Consider the following 26,275-nt stretch of genomic DNA (forward strand, 5'->3'; position numbering starts at 1 on the left):
AAAACATCATCTTGCCTCTCCAAAAGGTCTAGGCAAACTTCGACTCTCCTTTGCTTTTGTTCATCAGTGAGCTCCTTTGGGACCATTTTTGCACACACCTTTCTCATGCCAAGATTTTCCTAACTGTTTCTCTATCGATGTTTTCTTGGTCTGCTATGATTCTCACAGTCAGCCAATGATTTTGACACACAATTTGAAGAATTTTTGCAATGGTCAGTTCTGTTACTGGCCGCCCTGACCTCTCCATCAGTGATGTGTTCTCTCCCCTCAGAAAAGTGTGTAATCCATTTGTACACTGCCGTTTCCTTCATGGCATTATCCCCATAAACTTGGACTAACATGTCCCTGATTTCACTTCCACTCTTGCCAAATTTAACAAGAAATTTAACGTTTGTTCATTGCCCTAATTGAAATTCAGACATTTTCGCGACAGCACACAAAAACACGCAACAACAATAATGAACACCACTCAGCAAAACACTGCCACATGTGGAAATGAACACAGCTGTGAGACACCGATATACCAAGGTTATGAAACCTCACCGAGCTGTTTGTACAGTGCTGCCAATGTAAGCGCATGGTGGCAAATTTGCGGACTTAATTGTCAGACCTCATATTCAATGAATGCCCATTTTTTTTACCTTCAGTTCTTATGACTTTAACATTTGTGGAAGGTGGGAGACTTAAAGTTCAAGTGACTGGAGTGAGCTGAGGGGCTGACGTGGGAACGGAAGAGTGTGGGAGGGTGGCCAGAGGGACGGAAGGTACAGCATTTAAAGCAGGGACAAAGCAGAGGATTCATGAGAGCTGCAGGGAAGAGCCAAAGCAGTAAAAGGAGTGAGCGGGAGCAGCTGTGATGGGAAGGGGGGAGCTTGGGAGGAGCCAGATTGGGACGATCATGTGTTTCCCATACAGGCCATGGAAGTTCCAAATGATTCTTAATAAGTTTATGACAACAAGAAAGGAAGCAGGCAGTTAGTGGAGCCCATTTTCAGCATGGGTTACAGAACAGGGTTTTTCAGTCCACCGAGATGTTCCCAAGTGCTTGACTAATGTTGCTTTAATTCTTTTGAACAGAGAAATGCAGCACTCAGCCCAGTTTCTACTGGCCCAGCACCCTAACCAGCTTTACACAGAGGTGCTTGCTTTGAATTCTAACTCCGCTAGTGCCTGGCTGTGACGCTGACCCAGCTTCTCACACACACAGAGAAACCCAGCACTCTGCCCCAGCCTCTTTTTGTCTGAACGCTAACACAGCTTCTAGAGTGTAATGGAAATCTTAAGAAGCAAAACCTGTCCCTACCAGCTTCAAGGGACATTTGTCTGGGGCGTTTTTTTAGGAGTCACACTCCCTAGTGGATCCCCCATCAATCAGGCAGGAGTGAGGGCAAAGGTGCCAACATGGAGTTCTGGGGGAGTGTCCCAGGGGCCTACTGATGCGTCTGATCTTGTCCCCTTTGGGACCATGCATGTCAAAGATAAACCAGAGATGGGCAGTAGTTAAAGCAGTAAAAACAAATTTGATTCAGGACTATTGCAACAGGGGGAGAGAGCTCAGTATAGAAACAAGCTCAGTTCTGAATACAGCGTGGGCAGGTGGGGATGTGTGGCTTAAGAGCCTGGTGAAAGGCAGTGGATGGAATATCATAAGAGGAAGCATCAGGGGTCAGGAGCTCCGGAACCAACCTAGCAGGGTTCTTGCTGAGACTGGGCCAGGCTGATCGCACATCACCTCCCTCGTGGAGGGTAAAGGAATTGAAACCTGAGATATACTTCAGGCGATCAGACATGGAAAATGAGAGGCTCTTGCCAAACTGACTGAGCTGGGTCCTTGTTAGGGATTTGGCAAGGAAGTGCACAGATGGTCCCAGGGGAACACCTGGTTCCTTGGTGACCATCCAGTCTTCAGTTTGCTGGAGCCCGGGATGCATTTTGATGCTCTGCCCTCTGCATGGCCACCTCATTTGCAGAAAGGAGCTGCCTTCGGGAATCAGCCACACACAGGAGGGAAAGGACTGTTGGCACCAAAGTGCTAAAAGGGCTGGCTGCACTCCTAATGGGCACATGTCTTTATTTAATTACCACATGCCACACTTAGCCTAATGTGTCTGGTCATCAGGGATTAAATCACGCATGTTCGCACACACGCACACGTGCATGTGAACTCATTTTGTGTTTCAAAAGACAGGCTTGGTGTAATCTTATCCAGGATACCCAGGACCAGGCCGAGGTGCAGAGGCTGGTGGGATGGGGACACAATTCTACTTGACCTTGACCTTGACCTAGAGAAGCTAATGAAGAGTAGTCAGGCCCAGGAACAACCTTTGGAGAAGCCAAGCAAAAAAACCTTCTTGCTTTCCATGATTTCTCATGCCAGTGACTTTTCACAGGCCCTATTTTTGTGCTAATTATCTCAACTTATATTTTGTTTCTCTGATAGCTTGTTTCCTCAACATCCTTTTTAAAAATAATTTTTATTCAATTATAGTTGATGTACAATATATTAGTTTCAGGTGTACAGCATAGTGGTTAGACACTTACATAACTTACGAAGTGATCCCCTCAATATGTCTAGTCCCCACCTGACGCCATACATAGTTATTCTATATTATTGACTGTATTCCTTATGCTGTACTTATATCCCCATGACTATTTTGTAGCTGCCAATTTGTTCATCCCTTTCACCATCCCCCCATCCTTTCCCCTCTGCATGCTTTCATGCTGTTCTCATAGCACACCACCTCATTGCCCCCACCCCAGACTGCTGAGTGACATGGATGGATTAATCAGGGGTCCATTGGTGAGGCCGCTCCTAAACCATGGCTTTATAAATGTCCTTTAAGGTGGCGGGGATGAATTTTGATTCTTAAATTTATGAGTGTACTCTGGAACCAGGGTTAAAGGCTCAGAAAAACAGAGGCTGGGTTAGAATCCTGGGCATCACAGATGTGAAAATGTAACATGCCACAGAAATAAGTAATCAAGTTAATTCTCATCAGAACTCCAGCCATGGCCATTTTAAGTCATCCGTCATTCACAGACAGTGATTGTTAGACTTTTCTATTCTTCAGAAAGTGTTTATAAGCAGCTAGTCACAAGTGCCCTGTGATGGCCTCATGGTCACTTTGAGACCGTGTTGCTAGACTGATTAAGAATTTGCAGAAATAGGGCCGGCTGATTGGTGTGTTGATTAAGAGCTGGCTTGGGACGCCAGAGGGCCCTGGTTCAGATCCCACATATGAGGGCCAGTGACACTGCCCTCTACAGCTAAGATGCTGAACAACAGCTCAACCTGGAGCTGGGCTGCCGTGAGTCGCTGGCGACAACGTAGGCTGCAGCCCCTGCTGCAGTGGATTGCCATGTGTAGCCAGCAGCCAGCATGGGCTACCGTGTGTAGCCAGCAGCCAGCATGAGCGGCCATCAGCCACTGTGAGCAGCTGTCCAGAAGCCGGCGACTGATGTGCCTCGCCTGGGTAGAGTGCAATCATGGTGCCAACTTGGGCCTGTGAAGCAATGTCCTCCATAGCTAGACTGAAGAACAAAAGGATAGCAACTTGTCTGTTCCCCTTTCCCCAATTCCCCAATAAAAATATTTTAAAAAAAAGAATTTGCAGAAATAATGAAGAAGCTAATAGATTCATAAAACCACTAACCCAAGATCCTGCAGAATAATTAATTATCTGAGCCTCAAAGAACTCATGAGAACCACTGTGATTTTTGATGCATTTTTTTAATGTTTGTTTTCAGGATTAAAGGAAATCTTTTCCCTTTAAGCTGTTTGTAACTTACAGAAATTTGAACAAAGATGCCACAATTACTTTTTCTTTCTATCTGATCTTCCAGAATTGAAAACTCTTAATGTATATTCTTATTTTTTATGTGGATATGAAGGTCTGACAATTAAGTTTGCAAACTTGTTGCAATGATGTTGCTAACATTTTTTGATATCAGCAGGATTATTCATTATGAATTTGTACCAACTGGACAAACAGTGAACCAAGTTTACTATTTGGAAGTGCTGAAAAGGCTGTGTAAAAAAGTTAGACAACCTCAACTTTTCGCCAACAATTCATGGCTCCTGCATCACAACAATGCACCAGCTCACACGGCACTCTGTGAGGGAGTTTTTAGCCAGTAAACAAATAACTGTATTGGAACACCCTCCCTACTCACCTGATCTGACCCCCATGACTTCTTTCTTTACCCGAAGATAAAGGAAATATTGAAAGGAAGACATTTTGATGGCATTCAGGACATTGAGGGTAATACAATGACAGCTCTGATGGCCATTCCAGAAAGAGTGCCAAAGTTGCTTTGAAGGGTGGACTAGGTGCTGGCATCGGTGCATAGCTTCCCAAGGGGAGTACTTTGAAGGTGACCTTAGTGACATTCAGCAATGAGGTATGTAGCGCTTTTTCTAGGATGAGTTCATGAACTTAATTGTCAGACCTCATATAATTATTTGCACAAGTTCAATAAGAATCTGTTCTCCTTGTCACAGGATGACATTGGTTGTTACCAAGGCTTTGACTGGAATGTTATTTTGAGAATGAGGTGAATTACTTATGACCAGAAGACTTTAAGAAACTTTGGTCGACTTTAAGGAGCCAATGCTTATAAACCCCCTTATGGAAAAAACAGCCTGACCTCACTTATATGTGGAATCTAAAGAACAAAATAAACAAACAAAGCAGAAATAGACTCATAGACACAGAAGAAACTGATGGGAGGCGGGTTGGAGGACTGTGTGAAAAAAGGGAAGGGATTAAGAAGTACAAATTGGCAGTTACAAAATAGTCACGGGATGTAAAGTACAGCATAAGGAATATAGTCAATAAAATGCTAAGAACTGTGTATGGTGCCAGGTGGGTACTAGACTTATCGGGGAGATCACTTTGTAAATTATATAAATGTTTAACCACTATGCTGTGCACCAGAAATTAATATAAAATAACCCTAAATGTCAACTTTAATTGAAAAATTTTTAAAAGGGGGGAATAAAGTAAAGGGGAATAGAGATTCAAATCTCCAGGTATAAGACAAAAAAGTCATGGGGATGTAATGTATAGCATAGGGAGTATAGTCAGTAAAATTGTGACAGCATGGTACAGTAATAGTGTGTTAGATGGTTGCTGGACTTATCATGTGATCACTTCTTTAGGTCTATAAATGTTGAATAACTATGGTGTACCCCTGAAACTAATATAATATTGTATGTTATTTATATTTTAATAAAAATCTTTAAAAAATGAAAAAACCAGCCAGTATTTGTCTTCTAGGGTTTACCACCTTACAGGTCAGAAAGGAAGTTCACTTTCTGGCATATGTAGGGATGTTAGGATAGTCTGGGGATCCTTAAAAGAGAGAAATTAATCCAAATCTATAAGTTTTGCAGGCAAATTCTAGTAGCACTTTCTTGGCATGGCTTCCTGGAGAAGCTTTGAAAAGTCCAACCTGAGATCCCGTATGAAAAGTGCCAGCAAAGCAAACTCGAGAGACCCATGAAGTCATTCTTCTTGCTGCACTTATGTAAATAATCAGATCAAGTTTAATAAGACTAGATTGATTTTGAAAACACTTAGTCTTTGATTCTCTCTGATGGAATGGTGGTGTGTGTGGAAAAAACAGCTCTTTTTCAGTGGGAAACTGTTATATACCCTTGTAGATTCCACCTTGCAAATTTTGCTCATCCTTGCCAAAGCCTGCATTTTTCTACTTTCCTCCAATAACTGGCTACAACTCTTCAAAGTCATGTTTCTACTTTTTCTCTCTTCTGCCTAGGAATCATTAGGTGCTAAAATTGCCCTTTCCATGAAGGCCGGAAAGCAGAAGCTTGAGTACATGATATAAACACACTACATATGGACGCACTGTGTGCCTGCTGCTGTGTGTGCCCCTCAGGAAGGTGACATAAAAACCCAATGCCACCAAAGGGGAAAAAAAACCAGTGCCGTCATCCCGATGTTAAAACTGCCAACCAGGAAATCCAGTGGATTGTCACTGCATCCACACCCAGTATCCAAAAATGTTTTGAGCCCTCATACACTGCTGGTGGCAATGCAGATTGGTGCAGTCGCTATGCAAGGCAGTGTGGGGGTTCCTCAAAAAATTAAGAATAGAATTACCATATGACTCAGTAATCTCTCTCCTGGGTATCTATCCAAAAAATCTGAAAACCTTTATCTGTAAAGATATATGTGCTCTGATGTTCATTGTAGCTTTATTTATGGTGGCCAAGACATGGAAACAACCAAAGTGTCCTTCAATAGATGATCGGATAAAGAAGATGTGGATTATATACACAATGAAATACTATTCTGCCATAAGAAAAGATGAAATAGTGCCATTTGTGACAACATGGATGAATCTTGAGATTATTATTCTAAGCAAAATAAGTCAGACAGAAAAAGTCAAGAACCATATGATTTCACTGATATGTGGGATATAAAGCTGAAAAAAACAAAGGAACAAGACAAATGAAGAAACAAAAATTCATAGACACAGACAATAGTTTAGTGGTTACCAGAGGGTAAGCGGGGAGAGGGGTGGTAGTTGAGGGTAAAATGGGTCAAATACATGGTGAGGGAAGGAGAACTGACTCTGGGTGGTGAGCACACAATGTGATATATAGATGAAATATTACAGAATTTTACCCTTGAAACCTATGTAACTTTACTAACAATTGTCACCCCAATAAACTTGAATTAAAAAAAAAAAGAAATCTTTACACAGGATGCCCTATGAAATCGGAAACTGGGTTTTAGCTTTAAACTGTCTTCTTGTATTTTCATAGGAAAAGTCCCTCATTCAAGGCCAGACAGCTTGTACCATACAACATACCCTCTACGACCAAGTCTCAACGTGTGACTCAACAGGTCCTGAATGAAAAAATTTTGACCTTAACGAGAAGTGGACTTGTTGTTATAAGGAAAGAAGAACGTCTCTTCTTTCTACACATTAGGAGGAACAGACAAGACTCTGCTTGACCAAACTTCAGTCAGGCTTTGGATGTTCTCCTAGGCCCATCTGTGCCCTTCTTCGTAAAATCCTCAGGAAGATCCTGTTGCTCAGCACCCCCAGTTCCCCCCACCCCTCCATATCTCATCTCCCTCGATATCTAACTAGGCTTCCACTTCTCCATCATCCATCAGCAGGATTCCTGTAGGTCAGTTCATCCCAAATCCTCTTACACTCCATGTTTCCTCCTCGTAATTTCCCACTCACTGAACCACCCCAGGCTTCCTGGCTATAAATTCCTGCTTGTTCATGCTGCAATCAAAATTGAGCCCAGTTTGATACTGAAGAATCTTCTCTTCCATAGTCCACAATTAATTGTTTTTACCACTTGAGCTGGTGTCTGGCTGTGGCTGTCTCTGACAGTTGTCAGAGTCGGTCACCATAGTCAGCACCCAAACTTCCTTGCTTGCACGTCGATTCAGGCACGAGGTGCACGCTGTAACCAGGTGGCAGTCCTAACTTCCATTGAGGGGAATTACTGTTTCGTCTCTTGATGGAGGCATTTCTTCTTTTGGAACTAAGACTTCTAATTCAGTAGAACGCAAAGTCATCAGAACAGAAGGCAAAATTCTGCTACTCTGTCACCATGGGTGATGGTATGTGGTGCCTCTCCCATCTCCCCCAGATTCCTGGATCACCACTTCTCCCTGCGGGAGAAACAGCACCATGTATTGGGTTAGATTAAGAGTGCATGGCCTCCTGGAAAATCGTGCCGCAGCCCTGCAACCTGTCACCGCCTTATGGCTCTCGAACATCTAATAAATACCCTTCTATGTTCTGTCAACCCAGCTGCTTCACGATGGCTGAGAATGTGGTGAGACCAGTGGATGCCATGAGCATGGGCCCATTGCCACCTTTCTTTTGGGAAGTGAGGGTCTTAGACCCGAGCCAAGCTGAGTGGGACACCGTGACGGTGGGTAAGGCGCCTTCAGACGCATGGATGGGCATTTTGGCAGAAGCATTGCATGCAGGTAAGACACATCTGTATTCAGAGCATACGTGTGTGTAGCCCAGTAAGGACAAAATGCTGACACGCATGTGATGTAATCAGCCTGTCGCTAGGTAGCTAGCTGGCCGATCACCCCAGGGAATGGTGCCGTTTCCTATACTTGGTGTTCCTGATGGCTGCTGGCAGATTGCCACCTCTGCCTCAGTGAGGCAAAGTCCCTGTTTCTGAGCCCGTGCAAAACCTCCATCTCTGTCACCAGGGCCACTTTAATCATGGGCCATTGGCAATGGCAGGGATGGCTGGGGACAGAGGCCGACTGGTCTCCATAGAATGTGTCACTTTATCCACTTGAAGGTGGAATTTGTCCTCTGTGAAGGTCACCCTTAGGTGGGCATTGACATGGGACACACATATCTTCATGATTTTTGCCCAGCGAGAGAGGTGTCCCCACATCTTCCCCAGTGCACATCACCCATTTCCCATCATGCTTCTCTCACGCCCCTAAGCATGCCGCCTGACTGCTGGCATGGCCTGTGGTCATGGTACCATGCCAGGCCTGTGCCCTTCTGAGCAGTACGAACAAACGCTGCACAGAGATTGGCCCCCTAGGAGGGTCTTTCTCCATCACTGTCCTGGGGGACTGCCCAGAGAAGGGGTGCAGTGCTGTGCAGGCCCAGTCTCAGATGGTGCCAGCATATGTACCGTGAAGGGTAACTATGAACCAGGGCAAGCCTCTCCTTTCTCTGCCACCTGCTCTTCAGAAGCTTCCCATGAGGTTTTAGGTGCAGGCTCAGAGAGGGAACGTGGACAGGCAGGGGTGGAGACTTGGGGCTTACGACACTCCTTCCGGTCACTTCAGGTGACTTCATAGCCTGTCCAGGCCCAGGCACATATTTACAGCTTCCAGTTCATGATGGAGTCCAGCTGTGCGCGCTCATGGGTGCTCAGGGAACACCCAGCTCATGATGGGCAGCTCAAGTCACGTGGTGACCTCGTGGCTCGTGGTCAACCTTCTCTGCTGAGGCCCAGTAGCAGGCCAGTGTTTGTTCCAAAAGGAGAAAAAATTATCTGCAAAGTGTAGCAGGGCCTTGCTCCACATTTCTAAGAGCCTGCACCCTGGGTCTCTTAAAAGGGGCTGCCAAGACCCCAAACAGCACCTTACCTGTCAGTGTAATTTCTTGTCCCTTTCGGTGTGTGGAAGTTTGGGGCCCACGTGGCAGAGTAGTTTGCTCAGGAGCCTGGACCTATTGCAAAGCCGTCTCTCCTTCTTGGCCGCACTCAAAAGGGGCAGCTTCTCAGGTCCATGGATAAATGGGTCAGAATAACCCTCCTAAATGAGGAATATTTTTCTTCCCAAACCCAGAGGGGCCCACTAGCTGATGTGTCTCTTTTTTGGTGGCGGGAGGGGCCAGGTGCTACATTCATCTTTACATTCAGAAGGGTACCCAGACAATCCCCACACCACTGGACTCCTAGCATTCCCACTGAGGGTGCAGGCCTATGAGTTTTCATAGGGTTTCCTCCATGCCCTGACACACAGATGCCTTACCGATAAGCATGGGGAAGTTGCAATTGTTGCTCAGTAGGTTCTCTCGGCATCAGTGTATTAATGGAATGACCAGTGTGATATCTCCTGGGAGACATTGGCAGTCCACATCCCTGCAAAACAGCATTGACGCATAGGGCTGGAGAGCTCACGTACCAGTGTGTGGGGACTGTGAAATGTGTGGCGGGCCTTGCCTGAAATGAAAAAGCTTCTTGTGGGCCTTATGGACATGCTTAGCAGAAAAGGCATTTTCTGGATTAATAGCTGCATCCTGGGTCGTTGGGGTGAGAGAGTTTGCTCAAACAATGAACTACCTCTGGTACAGCAGCTGCCCCTGGAGTCACCACTCAGTTAAGCTGGCGATAATTCATTATCTTTCTCCCAGATACATCTGTCTTCTATGCAGGCCAAAAACAGGAGACCTGGAAAGGGGGATGGTGGGAATCACCACCCCAGCATTTAACAATACGTGAGAGTAGCACTAACCCCCACAATCCCTCCAGGGGTGTTGTATTGCTTCTGACTTACTGTTTTCCTCGCTATCGTCAATTTTGATGGCTTCCATTTGGCCTTTCCCACCATAACAGCCCTCACTGCATAGGTTACATCCATAGGGCTTATTTATTTTCTAACTGGAAGAGTGTATCTTTTTATCTCATTCACCCATTTCTCCTCCCACCCCACCTCTGGCAACAACCAATCTGTTTTCTTATCTGTGAACTTGGTAGGTTTTGTTTTTGTTTTGGATTTCACATATCAGTGAGATCATATAGCATTTGTCTTTCTCTGCCTGACTTACTTCGCTCAGCACAATACCCATGAGGTCCATCCATGTTGTCACAAATGGAACTATTTCATTTTTTATGGCTGAATAATATTCATGTGTATATATGTCACATTTTCTTTATCCAGTCATCTGTCAATGTACGCTTAAGTTGTTTCCATATTTTGGCTATTGTGTTTTTGTTTTATTTGTGATTTTTTGAGGAACCTCCATACTGTTTTCTGTAGTGGCTGGTCCAATTTACAATCCCACCAAGAGTGCACGAGGGCTGTCTTTTCTCCACATCCTCCCCAGCACTTGTTATTTTTTATCTTTTTGGCAAGAATGGTGTGAGGTGTTATCTTATTGTAGTTTTGATTTGAATTTTTCTGATGATTAGTGATATTGAGCACTTTTTCATGTACCTGTTAGCTATCTGTATGTCCTCCTTGGAAAAATTTCTATGTAGGCCCTCTGCTCACTTTTTAATCGGATTTATCATTGTTGTTAAGTTGTATGAGTCTTTTATAGACAGTCACGCACCACGTAACGATGTTTTGGTCAACAATGGACAGCATATTTGATGGTGGTCCCATAAGATTATAATGGAGCTGAAATTTTTCTATCACCTGGTGATGTTGTAGCCATGATAATGTTACAGGAGTCTTAGGTCTTCCTGCTGACACAGTGAAGAATCAAAGGTCAGCAGGCTGATTAATATGTAAGCAGCATTTATTAGTGATACATTCTCAGGGAAGAGAATGGGCCTAGCCGAGGTGGGGGAGGGAGAGAGGGGGGGGAGAAGGAGAAGCAGAGAGAGAGGGAGGGAAAGGGGGAGATAGTGAGGACCAGAGAGAGAGAGAGAGCCCTTGTCCCAAGGACTTATAGTTTGCTGGGTGGGTGAGAGAGTTACATATTGACTTGGTGGGAAAAGGAGGTACATGCTCTTCCATGGGAGAGCACGGTCTCCTAAGATGGGTGGAGTCTGTTGACTCAGATCCTTATCTTGCTCCAGACCACCTCTTGTCACCTGTTGCTGGAGGCAGTTAATCAAAGCTAGTTATGAGCTTTTTCTGTTGGCACTATGGACCTCCTCCCATCCCTCCTCCTCCTCCATTTTCTGACTTCTACCTAACAATAACATCATAACACAATACATTCCTTACGTGTGTGGTGACGCTGGTGTAAACACACCTACTGTGCTACCAGTTGTCTAAAAGCACAGTACATACAGTTATGTACAGTGCATCGTACTTGATGATAATAAATAACTATGTTGCTGGTTTAGGTATTTACTAGAATATACTTTTTATTTTATTTTATGGTATACTCTTCCTACTTGTAAAAAGTGTTTGCTGTAAAACAGTGTGTTGTGTTACACAGACAGCATCCTCACAGGTCTGTGTTTACATCTCTCCATCGAATTCTTTTCCCTTGAGCCTGATTTAATCTCATTTTCTTTTGTTTATCATGGCCGCTAAACACACAAAATCTGCTAATCTAGCCAGTAAGAGGCCACATTGAGTAACTGGCCAGAAACAAAATTAAAAGTGATTAGAACTACAAAGTGAGGGTGGATCTCTTTACTCAGTCCACTGACTCAAGTGCTAATCCCTTCCAGAAACACCCTCAGACACATCCACAAAAAATGTCTGGACCTTCCTTATCCCAGTCAAGTTCACAGAAAATTACCATCATACATACAACTCCACCCTTTGTCAATAGGAGACCTATACCCATCACGTTGGCCATAGTTAATATTCAAATAAAGACAACACCAAGGTCATAATTCTGCCTAGAGTGATAGAAGTGTCCTCTATCCCGTGGAAAAAACACCATCATCTTTTCACCAGAAGAGAAAGGAAAGTCCTTGAGTAATGTTGACGCTTCTCCTAGATATACTATAAAAAATAGTATGTGGTACAATTAACAATATGTTTTAAAATAGGATACAAAGTTAACATATCTCATGTTGAATGGTAAGGGAAGAAGAGAGAATAGAAAACAAAGACATACACATATACATATTTATAACAAAATCAGGAGGAAATTCACATGATAATTACAGCCTCATTCAAACCTTCATTATTTTTCTTTAAATTAAAGTTCATTGGGGTGACAATGGTTAGTAAAGTTACTAGGTTTCAAGTGTACAATTCTGTACCACATCATCTATATATCACATTCTGTTCTCACCACCCAGAGTCAGTTCTCCTTCCATCACCATATATTTGATCCCTTTTACCCTCATCTACCACAAGCTCCCCTACTTCTGGTAATCCTCTGGTAACCACTAAACTATTGCCTGTGTCTATGAGTTTTTGTTTGTTTGTTTATTTGTGCTCTGATGTTCATTGCAGCCTTATTTACAGTGACCAAGACATGGAAACAACCAAAATGTCCTTCGATAGATAATTGGATAAAGAAGATGTGGTATATATACACAACGGGATACTACTCTGCCAAAAGAAAAGGTGAAATAGTGCCATTTGTGACAACATGGATGGATATTGAGATTATTATGCTAAGCGAAATAAGTCAGACAGAAAAACTCAAGAACCCTATGATTTCACTGGTATGTGGGATATAAAACAAACCTTCGTTCTTGAAGGCCCTGGGCCATAACTAGTCCTGTTTGGATTGGGTTGCAGTTTTCCACTGACCTTTTTTTTACAGAGCAGAGAAACCCTATGTATTCCAGACATAATCTCCCTTACCTCAATTAAGTGATTTTGTGCAGATTCCCTTTGGTAGTGTCATAGATTATTTGCATCACTAAACTTAAGTCAGGCTCCTGAACCTTCTCCTAAATGCATCTCTGCAGTTCCTTGAAAACCTGTAACATAAACCCTGCTAGTCAGTTTAGCAAATGTCTCCCTTCCTCTAGATCTGATCACCTTCTGTATCCAATCAGGTTTCTCCTCCACCATCCACCAGGTGGTGGCTTTTCAACCTGGCCCTGGTTCAGCAGGAACCTTGAATCCGGTTTTCCCAGAATCCCCCTTACCCTGGAGGTTGCCTCTGAATAACTTCCATTCACTGAACTCATCAGGCTTCATGGTTATAAATTCCTGCTTTGGTTGGAATTCAGCCCTATTCTATACCCAGATCACTTTTCTCCTATTGCAATCGATCTGAATAAAATCTATTTATCCCCTTTTCAAACTCTTGTAGTTTTAATGCCCTTGTATTTTTGGCAGCTAGAATTAAATAATTGAATTCTTAATTAGGCCTCTGTCCACAGTTTAATCACTCTGCCTGCTTACCTGCTTTTGTTCTCATGAATGTAGTCCTAAGTTACTGATGTGCCTCTTCGTCAAGCAGGAGGCGATAACTTCAGGGTTGAGGAGAATTTATGAGTTTGTTTTGCAGAGGGAAAGACTGTCCCCAAGGTAGCTTTGACCAGCTGCTAGCATCCAGGAGTCGGATGCAAAAAAGCATCCTCTGGGACTAAAGAAACACAGACTTCCTCTCATTTCCCTGGGACTCCACCTACTCTTACTCCCTGGCTGTGTAAAAACTTCCTACTTTTGCTTTCTGGGGAAAATCGAATTTTGCTTTTTGGCCAAATTGAATAAATCTTCCTCTGTCTCCAAGAACAGGTGTCTCAGAGTTTTGGCTTTACCTGTGCACTGGCCTCATGATCCTGGATTTGAGGAGGTGTTTCTGTAACACTCTTCATATTTTTCTCGGACAGTTATAATGCCATGACTCGGAATGATCCCTGGAGTCCCAGACCCCTCACCCAGGACCTGAAGTAGGAGCCTTGAAAAGCTGAATATCATGGGGATTCCACCAGGCATTCCACTGGGAAGTCCAGCTCCTAAACTGTTGGTCCAGACAAATGTCCTTGGGAGCTGAGAGGGACAAAGTTTGATTCATGAGGCTCTGAGTACGTTCTGGAAGCTGGGTTAAAGTTTCAGACAATCCCAGGGCGAGTTGGAACACAAGGTAGGCAGACTGGGCTACAGTCCCAAGTGCATCTGTTCAGGAAAATAGAGAAGCACCTGGCTGAAAACATGGCGCTGCTCAGCAGACTGGAAACCCGGTCTGAACCCAGCTCTGTCTGCTTCCTTTCCTGGTGGCATGATTTTCCTAAGGATCATTAGAAGTGCAGAGGCCTGTTTGGGGAACATGGCCTTCCCAGACTGGCTCCTCGGAGCCCCCTTCCTTCTCATCACCCTGTTCTCCTTCCTCCTTTTGCTGCTTTGAACCTTCCCTTGAATCCTTTGATAGTCTGCTGCAGGGGTTCAGAGCTAGTTGCCTCAACATGTGCCTTACTGTATGCAGATTGTTTTGAGCTAAGGGCAATTTTAGCTTCAGATTCAAGAGAAATTTCTGGCCCTCCCTTAACCACCTAGGAGAACTTGAATGAGGAACCTTGCCCATAATAAGAGATCACCAGCCATCATCTCTGTTTGACCCACCTATAGGGCAGGGCAAACTTTTACTCACTGAGCGTCTCTCTTCTCATCGTCCTGCAAAAACCCTTTCAAGCCCCCATGGCACCTTGCATCATCCCTAGCTCAGGAGGTTTTCTGCACCCATGTTACCTTTCTGTGTCTCGACCTCTCTTGCATGTGAGATCTCTGACTCTCATGTGTGCTGGGGTCCCACACACATGTGTGCATTAAATTGGGTGATTTTCTCTTGCTAATCTGTCAACGTCCATTTGATTATTAGAAGGACCTTGAGGGTAGAGGAAAGTTTGTCCCTTCCCACACTTCCTTCAAACCCCTACGTCCTCCTTCCTTCTGTCCACCTTGCTGTCTCTCAACTTCCCGTTTTAGCCCCTCAGTCAGTTGAACTCTGGTCCCCTAAAGTTCGTTTTGTTTTGTTTTGGGGTTTTTTTTTAAACTAAATACATTTTAATAGAAAACAAAATAAAAAATAACTCTTTTCACAAAACAGAAATATTTAATTCTTTTTCCACAAATTAGAACTTGCTCTATCTTCAAAACAGTTTTATATGCATGCATACATACTTACAATTTGTTTCACAAAATGTTTTCTATTAAACTGCTATTGCAATGCAGGAGGTGGGAGTGGATGGTCGGAAGGAGAAAAAGATGCTGAAAAAGCCACACCTCTGAGTACATGCTCATTTGGAAATTCAACACTTAATAATTCTATCTTTTGACTTTTCGCTTCAGATTATTTTCATTTCTTTACCACAATCTGTCCTTTCAGGGGAGATACTTGCTAATAGAAGTGCAGCCGTGAAAAGGACCTTTCTTTCCCACCATCATTGCAAGAGCCCAAGACTTTCTCAATCAAATCCCCCCACTTCTAGAAACACATCAGCGGGAGTAGCCGATCTGTCACCCAGAAAGTTTCCCTTTCTCCCCAAACACTGTGCTACCAAATTCTCTGAATTTTTTGAATCTCAAAATTCTAAGTGTCATGGCCAGTGCCAGGGGTAAAACTTGAAGGATGAGTGCAGAGAAGACCCTCTGCTAGTACTACGGTTCCCCTTTCAATAACAATAGGGGTGACTGGTTAGCTCAGTTGGTTAGAGTGTGGTGCTGATAACACCAGGGTTGCCGATTCAATCCCCGCATGGGCCACTGTGAGCTGCTCCCTCCTTAAAAGAGTCAACTATGCCATTGTAGCATGAAAACAATGTGTAACCAATGACCATGGCTGTTCCTTAATAAAATTTAAAAAATAAAATAATAATAATAATAATATAATTACAATAACAATAATAAAAAATTCTGTTCTCTGTAATTACGGAAAGTCTTTTTGCCAGGACTTCAAGTGCCTTCAAGGGACTGAGGGACCCCAGAAAGCCACACCTGAGGCTGAAAAGAAAATAGAAGATGATTTGGAAATAAAACTTAATGTTTTGTCCACTCTGATGGGTTTTGGAGACATGAAGACAGTTTCTAGATGTCTTCTCACTCACAAACCTAAAATTTATTTTACAGCCTTTATCAGATTATGCATCAGGACAAAAGAAAATCTTAAAAGTCTCCTCCAGAAATACTGTTAAACAGATAACTTGCCCATTTGCCAGAAACACAATTTAGCTAAATGTAGAAAGTGGATAAACCAGTGACATTGTAGTATTATGTTTATTGAGTCAAGGCTAAATTTTTAGAAGAAAGCTATAAGACCTCTGTTTGTATCTGTATATTTTTATGCTTCTCTGTGTATGTATGTATGCATGTTTATTAAGTTTATGATAAATTTTCCATATTTGGATGATACTACCAAATTAATTCATAAAATTCCTTAAAAGAATTCCATTCAAATTGACATAGAAGTAAATGAGTGCTTCTATAACTTAAGTATTTGTAAAACTCTCAGTAATATAAAAATAAATCCTATTTCTTAAAGAGAACCTTTACTGGGGTAATCGTTGGTAAATAAAACCAGTTTGTTTTTTTAATTTGGGGGAAAATAAAAGCAGGCATGTCTTCAGAGTGTTTTGCATTAACTACAATGTACAGATAAATTTTTGTCTTGAATCCAAATACCTAGTTTTAGTAACTGAACATGTTTATGTTATCTTTACTAAATGTTTAAGATTATAAAACTAGAAATCCAACTTAGAGAATAAATGTACATTAAAAGTGAGTTGTTTGATGTATGCCAAGCATGGCAATAAATGAAAAGAAAATAATAGAAGGGAGAACCCTACATCTAACTTTTCAGATTCTTTACTTGAGTGATTTTTTTTTTGAAATTGCTTAATTGTCAACAAGAAAAATAACAGGATGAGGGAGCGATGTAAAATTATGATCAATTTGCAGAAATTACATGCAGTTTATAGGCATCCACCAATACCTTTGCTTTCTTGTTATTTTGCTAAAATGATGTAGCCACAGAAATGACCAAGATCCTTTATCAAATGAATCTAACCAGATTTGAATAATGGTCATATGAAGTCATTTCTCATTCACAGAAGTTACCGTTTGACACTGAGTTTTCCCTAAATGTTTGTACAGTTAGGTGTGGGCATGAATGCTCCATGATCACACCAATTAAAGTTTGTGACATATGCTAGACTTAGTAAGAATTTTCTGAAGTAATGAAGAGGCTGATTTATTGATCAAACTACTACCCCAAGTTCAGGCAGGACAAGAATTATGTCCATGGAGCTGACTCAACTAATGGAGATAATTACAATTTTTATGCTTTGCTTGAAACATTGCTGGCATTAAATGTTTGTACTAGAATTAAGGAAACATTTATCTCTTAACCTACATGAAACTTACATAAAATTGTAAACAATATCTTTGTGACCTAAGATGAAACAATTATTTTCTCTGATCACTCATGAAATAAAAAATGCTCCATGAGTATTCTTATTTTTATGACAATATAGGTATTTGCATTCATTAAAACAGAATCTGTTCTCCTTGTAACAGGACAGAGCTAGTAACATTGGATGTATCTCTGAGGCTTTGACTGGGTCATTATATTTGAAAATGACGTGCATCAAATCAGATATGATCTGACAGCTTTAAGGACTAAGATTGACTTGGAGAAGCTAATGCTTGTGAAGTGCCCCCGAGAAAAACCAGCCTGTACCCATCTTATTGGATTCCCAACTGGACAGGTCAGTGGGGAAGTTTGCTTTCTGGCAGGCTCAGAACCTTAGAATATTTAAGGGTATTGAGAAGAGAGGAGGTCACCCCAATTCATAGATGTTATAGGCAAAATCTGGTGGCATGTTTCCCTTGACTTTTTACCCTCAGAGGTTCGGAAAAGTTTAATCCTTATGACTCTTTATGAAAAGCTCCAGTAAAGCAAATTCTAGAGACCCATGTGGCCCATCACTAACTTGATGCTATTATGGAAACAATGAAGCCAAGTTTAATGAGACTGGGCTTACTTGCAAACAAATTGGTGTGACTTTGATTCTCTTTAATAGGAAAGGTGGGATAGGAAATTTAGAGAGACGATCGTTTCAATGCAGAACTGTAGTGTGCCCTTGTGGATTTCTCTTGCATATTTGCCTGTCCTTGACACAGTTTGAATTCTTCTAGAGCCTCCAATGTCTAGCTAGAATGTTCCAAATGAACATTTCCAGTTATTCTCTCTTCTGACTTGAAATCATTGAGAACTAAAAGTGTCATTTTGCCAGAGCCAGCCCTGCACATCAAAGCTGGATGATATGCTCTCAATCTCAAAGAAATCACAGCAGACTATGAACAAGCAACCTTCCTCCATATTGTTGTGTGGGCAGCTCAGGACACTGACCCCTGATGTCATTATCACAGACATTCAAACTGGAAGCCACTGCTGTCCTCACTCCTCCAGCTAAATGTGCTTTGGGCCCAACATCTAGAAATCTCCTTGATTGGCTTCCCTCTGGAATAAAAAACACCTGGGTTTTTAACATTAATCTTTGTTTTTCTTTTACTTTCTTAGAATCTCCCTTTCTTTAAATGCCTGATGACTAGCACCATCCAGCAAATACCCACTACTAGCACGCCTCAACAGATGATTCAACCAATCTTTAATTTAAAAAAAAAGGTAAGTGAAAAATAAAGGGGCTCATATTGTTCAAAGTGCAGAAAAATGTTTCTACTTTTCGTGAACATGAGGGGAGACTAACAAAGATTCTTTGTTTGACCAACTTCAGCCAAGACCCTGAACCATTTCTAGGACCATGTGTGCTTTCTTGTAAAACCCTTATCAAGAACCTAGCTAAGCCAGTTTAGCAAGAGTTTCTCACAATCCATTTCTTTTTATTAAATTAAAGTTTATTGGGGTGACAATGGTTAGTAAAGTTACATAGGTTTCAGGTGTACAATTCTGTAATACATCATCCATATATCACATTGTGTGTTCACCACCCAGAGTCAGTTCTCCTTCCATCACCATATATTTGATCCCTTTTACCCTCATCTACCACCCCCCTCCCCCCTTACCTTCTGGTAACCACTAAACTATTGTCTGTGTCTGTGAGTTCTTCTTTATTTGTTTGTCTTTTTCTTTTGTTGTTTTCAGTTTTATATCCCACTTATCAGTTAAATCACGTTTTTTTACTTTTTCTGTGTGACTTATTTTGCTTAGCATAGTAACCTCAAGACCCATCTATGTTGTTGCAAATGGCACTATTTCATCTTTTCTTATGGCAGAGTAGTATTCCATTGTGTATATATACCACACCTTCTTTATCATCGCTCATTTCCAATCACCCTTGAATCCAATTGAGTTTCTCATTCTCCTCCATTTAAGTTCCCTGGTGGTCTAGTGGTTAGGATTCGGCGCTCTCATTCTCCTCCATTTAACCGGGGATGACTTAACTGACTGGCCCACCTTGGCCAGAGTCCTGGTCGACTGTTTTAGCCAGAATCCCCCTTGCTTGATGTTTTCTATTCGTCATTTCCAGTGACCCCAAGGCTTCTTGACTATTAATTCCTAATCGCCCATGTTGTGTTTGGGATTGAGCAAGGTTCTATACTGAGGTATCTTTCCCTGTTATAATATTCCTGAAATAATCTATTTTTATGGCATTAACTACTGTCCAGCTGTGGGTTCTCTGACCTTGGGGTCCATTGCCCCAGCAAGCACAATATGTCCCTTTCTCGTCTGTTGATTCAGAAGCATTAGGAGCCCAGTGTAACCAGGTAGCTTCCCAACTTCTGGTTCAGGGAAATCACTCTTGTATCTCCTGGTGGAAGCATTCTTTCTTCTGGAACTAAGACATCCAGGTCAATAGAGCATAGTGCTGCAGATCAGGAAGCACAGTGCTGCCAGCAGGCACTGAGAAACATGGCGCTGGTGCCCCTCCCCTTTCCACCCTTTGGCTCCAGAACGTCTGAACCCTGGCTGTTAGAGAAACATTACTACTATGTCCTGCACACTGAGTCACCACCAGCCTCCTGGAGAACCCTGCCACATCTAGCTGGCACTGCCCCTGAGTCTTCCAAAGGCCCTCATGCTGCTCTGTCATGCCAGCTGCTCCACATTCATGGAAACAGCGTAAAATGCTAAGTTCCATGACTGTGGGCCCATGGCCGTTCTTCCCTTGCTGTGATTTGAGCTCTGTGATCCAAAGCAGTGCTGAGTGGAGCATTGTGACAGTGGCTAAGGTGGTGACAGTGGATAAGACGGTTACAGGGATAAGGCAGTGACAGTGGATAAGGCATTCTTCAATCTATGGATGGTGGGTTTGACAGTAGCGTTACAGGCAGGCAAGGTGAATTTGTACCAAGGTGAAGTGTCTATTCTAGTGCCATCAAAATGCTGCTCATTCCATGATAAGAAAGGGACAACGCAGTCAGTCTGTCACCAGGGAGCTGGGTCATTACCCTGTGGGATGCAGTTACTGGCAGCTGCTGGAAGGTTGGACTCTCAGCCTTGCTGAGTGCAAGTAGTATTGCTAAGCCCATTCATAATTTCCGTCCATGCATCCACAAATACTTTGTGCTGAGTCTGCTGGAAAATGACAGGGATGGCCAGGGAAAGAGGGAGACTGGTGTCCACTGACTTGTCATCCTGTCCACCTGGTTACTGAAACTCTCCTCTCCTGAGGTCTCCTTTAGGTGAGCATTCACATGGGACATAAAATCTTCAAATACTTTTGCCGATTGATACGATCCACAGAGATATTTTTTTATTTCCATGGTCATCACTTTTTCAGTCATGTCCTTTTCAAGTTCCTGAGCATCAAGACAAGGCATTGGCCATGAACCAGGATATAATCACATTTCTGGCCATTTCTTCTTTCAAGCAAATTGAACAGCCAGACGTACCAGCCAAAGTTCTGCTCACAGGGAGAGTTTTCCGTCACCGCTGTCCTCCAGACGTGCCCCATAGAGGGCTGCAGGACTGTAGCTCTCTACTTACAGGGCCTTCACGTCATGCAAACCCACCATGGAACCAGGCCTGCAACGTGGTGTCCTGTGTCAGCTGGTATGAGGTTGTTGTCCATGAGGCCATGGGTGCAGGTTGAAGGAGATAGGCAGTAATATAAGGTCGCAGAAGTAAGGACATATGAATTTTGGCCACTTCTTCATGTGACGTACTTGTAGCCTGATCACATACATGCCATTTTCATTTTGAGATGAAGTTTCTTTGCACTCCCAACTTTAAGACTTGGTAGGGCAGCTGCCACCCAGTTCATGAGGAGCAGCTTGTCTCATGGTGACTTTATGTTCCGTATTCAAGCATTCAGCTTCCGATGGTCTCAGGAGGAGGCCCGAGTTGTTTTCCAAAAGCAGAGTATATAACTGTAGGTGATAACAGGACCTGACTCCAACATCTGAAACCTGCTTCTGCTTCACCCATAAGGGTTGCCAAAGTCTACAAACAAAATCCCTACCTGTCAATACAACGTCTAGAACCATGGGGTCTGCTGGGTTATGTGGCCCAAGGGGCAGAGCAGCTCTCACAGCAAGTTGGGCCTTTTGTGGAACCTTCTCTTGTTCTGGGCCCCACTCAAAACTAGCAGTTTTTCAGTTCACTCAATAAATGGGCCAAAGTGATGCATGCAGATGACAAAGATGTCGCCTCAGAAACTCAAGGATGCCCCGTAGGCATTGTACCTCTGACTTGGTCATGGGAGAAGCTGGGTGCAAAAACTTATCCTGCACTTTAAAAGGGGTATCTGGGTAATCTCTAGACCCTAGACTCCTAGAAACTTCACTGAGGTCAAAGGTCATTGAATTTTAGTCGGATTTACTCCATACCCTCTGACACACAAATGCTTTACCAGTGATTCTACAGAAGTTGCAATTTCTGCTCATTGGATTCAATCAACATAATGGTATCAGTAAACCATTGTGCAATTTTGGGGAAGGGAAAGGTGACCAAGAGCTCTGACAAAGATGAAATTTTATGATGTAGGTCTGGGGAATTAATATGCCTCTGGAGTGGAACCATTCAGGTATTTGCTGAGCTTCTCACCTAAAAGAATGTGTTTCTGTTGGACTTATGCACAGATTGAGAAATGGGATATTTATAGAGCAGTAGCTGAGTCATGGGAACCGTGGATGCATGAGTTTGCTCAAGCAATGGAACCAATCTGGCAGAGCAGCTACAGCCGGGGTCACCTGTTCGAGAAGCTCCACCATGGTTCTTGGAGGTCCAGCCGTTACCACACATGCTCAGTGAAAGAGCTGATGTGGGTGTGGTGGGACCACTTCTGCATCTGCCTTCCCTTGATGGGAGCCCACAAACCCCCCGGGAATGACTTCCTGGTGTCCTAGGTTGTGGTAGTTCTAATGGCTTCCATTTTACTTTCCCCATCATAACAGCCCTTGCTACTCAGATCAGGGAACCAATAAGGGAGTGCTGATACCTCCTCAGTATTCCTAGAACTTTAGAAATCACTGGAGGATGATTTCAGGGACCCTGTGGCCCCTCTGTGAGGCAGACCTGGGCTGAAACCACCTGGAGGAGCGGACCTCCCATAAGCCCCTCGCCTGACCCGAGGGCTCCAGTGACATTTTGTGTCTCCTGGGAAAATGTCCATTGAGAACTAGTGTCCAGTGGTCCCTGATAGCTCTGATTATTTTCTTACCCCAATGCCCAGTTACCCTGATAGAAAGCGGTAGGTTCCTTTGAGCACGTATAACTTCTGTTGAGTGAATGGGACCCTTCCTGAGTGGGACCTGGTCTTCGCTTCATTCAAGGAGTTCTGTCTGTAAACTGTGCCAAGTCAGGGAATCAACAGAGAGGCAGACTCACTACTTCTGCGATTCACGTTACGTTTCATCACTTGACTGTAAGCTTTCTGCTTACATAAAACAAGTAAGACTTGACTCAGTTATTTATCTTCTTCATGTCTAGGAACACCTGGATTAACTAGCAAATGCCATAAAGCTGCGGGTCAGATGGTTGGGCTCTGCTGTCCATCACAGCCAGTACACCTGCCATGCTGCTAGTGGTTGCGTGCACCAACTGGGCGCCTGCCTCCCTGGGATCCAGCTGCTTCAAAGTCCTGTAGATTCTTCTATTGAGTAGCTACCAGCCCACTCGAAGGTGGGGCCTACAGAGAACAGTGATATTAGACATCTTCAAGGTTGCTGGGGCTCCAATCCCTAATCTGTTTCTCAAAATGCTGGTGAAATGTATGTCTCCTGGATGGTCCCAACGTGGGTGAGTAGGTCTTCAGTGACAAATCCACTCGAACATTCTTTGAATCCATTTATTTATTTATTTATTTATTTATTTAATTTTTTTAGCTGAGCCATCCTGCCAACATGTTGGCAGCTCAGTGGCAGCTCAGTTCGGGCCGTGAATCGAACCGGCGACCATGTTGCTCAGAGCTTTCACTCTTGAGCGAACTCTTAACCAACTGAGCCACTCAGCCAGCCACTTGAATCCTTTTCTTTACATTAAACCAAAGGAGATCAGGCATTTCCATTTCACTTAATGTACATCATCATTTGATCCAGATTTTAGCTAAACAACCCAACAGACTATAAAAGGCCTGTCTGACCTCCTGAGCTGCAAACCTGGAAGCAGAATCGCTGCTTTGTGGGCCCAGAATGATGCACTGGGCCTGACTCCCTTCAGGTTTCGCCATCATCACCCCACACCCTCAATAGCCCTTCCCACACACACTTCCCAGATGGCCTCTTGTATAAGTTAGAAAAACCAAGTAGTTCTTCTGGAGTGTGGCACACCTCCTCATAGGTCTCACTTTGTACCTCACGTTTAGGTGCTTGCTGGGACTCGAGTCTGGTTATAGGTGGCAGCCGCCTTGGGAGTGGCCATTACCATGTTTTTTACGCCATGCAGTGTTCATCCCTCAGGAGGTGTTAAAAAGGTTGATACCACTGCGGATGCTGTCGCAAATGGTGTTGGGGAGGTCACTCCCACTGTGGGTGGTGAGACCACTTCCTCTGGCAGAGAAGTCTCGTCATCATTAAGCAGTTGATATCCCCAGGTCCATAATAATCACCCCACATGGCCCATCCAATATATGGAAGACAGTGCCTCACAATGGATTTCCTGGCTTTAGATGCAGAAATCCTCCTAGTATGGGAAAGTAACTTGCTGAGATTTCTCCAATCACAGTTTGGTTTGTAGCAGCTTCAACCCTTACAGGAGATAAGACTGTCACTCAGGAGACATCTCAACGTACTTAGGTCACCGATGCATCTTGCTCAGGGGACATCTTGATATACTTAGGTCATTGATGCCAGGCATAAGCTGAGAAGTCAAATCCTTAAACTTATCATTTTCTTTCACCACTTTGTCCAAAACGTTAGGAGAAACCAACTAATGACGTTATGTTCTCAGTTTTCTAAGCTGTCCAAATGTATCATGTGTGGTTACTTATCTCTTTCCCTATTCTAAGTCATTGAGTAAAAATACTCAATGCAGATATTTTGTGTATCTCTATGAAACAGTTCACACCATGGGCAATTAGTGTCCTGTTCACTAAGGGAAACAGAGTCATTAGCTTCTTTAAATATAATCAAATTATGTAGCAACCCCAGAATCCCCCAAACCAATACAGAAACTTATATCAAATCCTGTTCCCTAGAACCACTCTTTATTCCAAAATCTGAATCAGGGTTCTCCAGAAAAATAAAACTCATAGATAGGTAGGTAGATGATAGATAGATAGATAGATAGATAGATAGATAAATAGTTAGGATAGATATATAAATGATAGAAGATAGATATATAGATGATAAATGATAGATACATAGAGATAGATAAATAGAAGATAGATATATAAATAGATAGAAGATAGATATATAGATGATAGATACATAGAGATAGATAGATAGATACACAGATAGATATAAGAGGAAATTTATTATAAAAAATTGCCTAAGGCATTATGGAGGACAGAAGTCCTGCCATATGTCTTCTGCTAGCTGAATAACTAGGACAGAAGGTGGTACAATTCAGTCCGATGTCAAAGGACTGAGAACCAGATGATCCAATGGTATAACTACTTGTCTTAAGCCAAAGGCCTAGGAGCTAGGGGCCCTTTGTGTAAGGCCCAGAGTCCAAGACCTGAGAAGCAGGAGGTCTGTGTCCCAGGCCAAGAAAAGATGGGCATCCCAGCTCTAGGGAAGGAGAAGAAAACGGCCCTTCCTTTACCTTATGTTCTATTGTGGCCCTTTTCTGATTAGTTGATGTGCTCGCACATTTGGTGAGGGTGGATCTCTTTACTCAGTCTACTGAATCTAATGCTAATCTCTCCCAGAAATAAACACACACACACACACGCAGAAATAATGTCTTACCAGGTATCTGGACTTCCCTTAACACATCAAATTGCCAATAAACTTATCAGGAAAAGTTCTCGCTTTCTCAACTTGATACTTTAAAAACATACATAATCTTCAAATAAAGAAAATACGAGGCTATAATTCTGCCCTACATGAGAGAAGTATCCTGCTTGCTACTGAAAACACACTAACCTCTTTCTCAGGGAAGAGGGAAAGTCCTTGAGTGATGTTTATACTTCTTCAAAATATCCCATAAGAAATACTATGATGTAAAATTAACAATACATGGGTGCATTGGTTAAAAGTTGGCTTGGGACGCCAGCTCTGCGCAGCAGGGCCCCGGTTCGGATCCCACATGAGGGCCAGTGACACAGCACCCTCTACAGCTCAGATGGTGAACAACAGCTTGACCTGGAGCTAGGCTGTCGTGAGTTGCCAGTGATGGTGTAGGCTGCAGTGGGGCTGGTCGGCAGTGGGCGTGAGCTTTCGTGAGCTGCCGTGAGCCTCTGTGGGCAGCCATCCATGGCAAGTGAGCGACTGTCTCACCTGGGAAGAGCGCAATGATCACAATACCAACATGGGACAGTGAAGCAAATTCCTCCACAACTAGACTGAAGGACAAAAAGGACAGCAACTTGTCTGTTCCCCTCCCCCAATTACCCAATAAAATCTTTTTGTAAAAAATTAACAATACTTAAAAACTGATGTAAATTCAGTATTTCTGATAGGACCTTACAAAGAATAAGAAAGAAAGAAAAGACACTTGCTTAATATATGTATATTTACATGTACACACAAACACATACATAACAAAATAAGGAGACAATACAACAAGTACAGGT

At 43.0% G+C, this 26,275-nt stretch overlaps 1 long non-coding RNA gene across 11 annotated transcripts in view; it reads left to right on the forward strand.

Annotated features, from left to right (window-relative positions):
• Window positions 1–26,275, forward strand: part of LOC109396128 (uncharacterized) — a 75,772-nt gene that overhangs the window by 36,271 nt on the left and 13,226 nt on the right. For 7 of the 11 annotated variants that reach the window (XR_002126785.1, XR_002126787.1, XR_002126792.1 and 4 more), the window contains exons 8-11: window positions 6,794–7,988; window positions 17,652–17,842; window positions 18,658–18,762; window positions 23,029–23,337. This is a non-coding gene — a long non-coding RNA (uncharacterized LOC109396128). Of the gene's footprint in view, window positions 1–6,793; window positions 7,989–13,972; window positions 14,227–17,651; window positions 17,843–18,657; window positions 18,763–23,028; window positions 23,338–26,275 lie in introns of all 11 variants that reach the window. The other 4 variants (XR_002126788.1, XR_002126793.1, XR_002126790.1 and 1 more) reach the window with 4 other exon arrangements.

The sequence above is a fragment of the Hipposideros armiger genome, unplaced genomic scaffold, assembly GCF_001890085.2.
Source record: "Hipposideros armiger isolate ML-2016 unplaced genomic scaffold, ASM189008v1 scaffold_504, whole genome shotgun sequence".
NCBI classification, from domain to species: domain Eukaryota; kingdom Metazoa; phylum Chordata; class Mammalia; order Chiroptera; family Hipposideridae; genus Hipposideros; species Hipposideros armiger.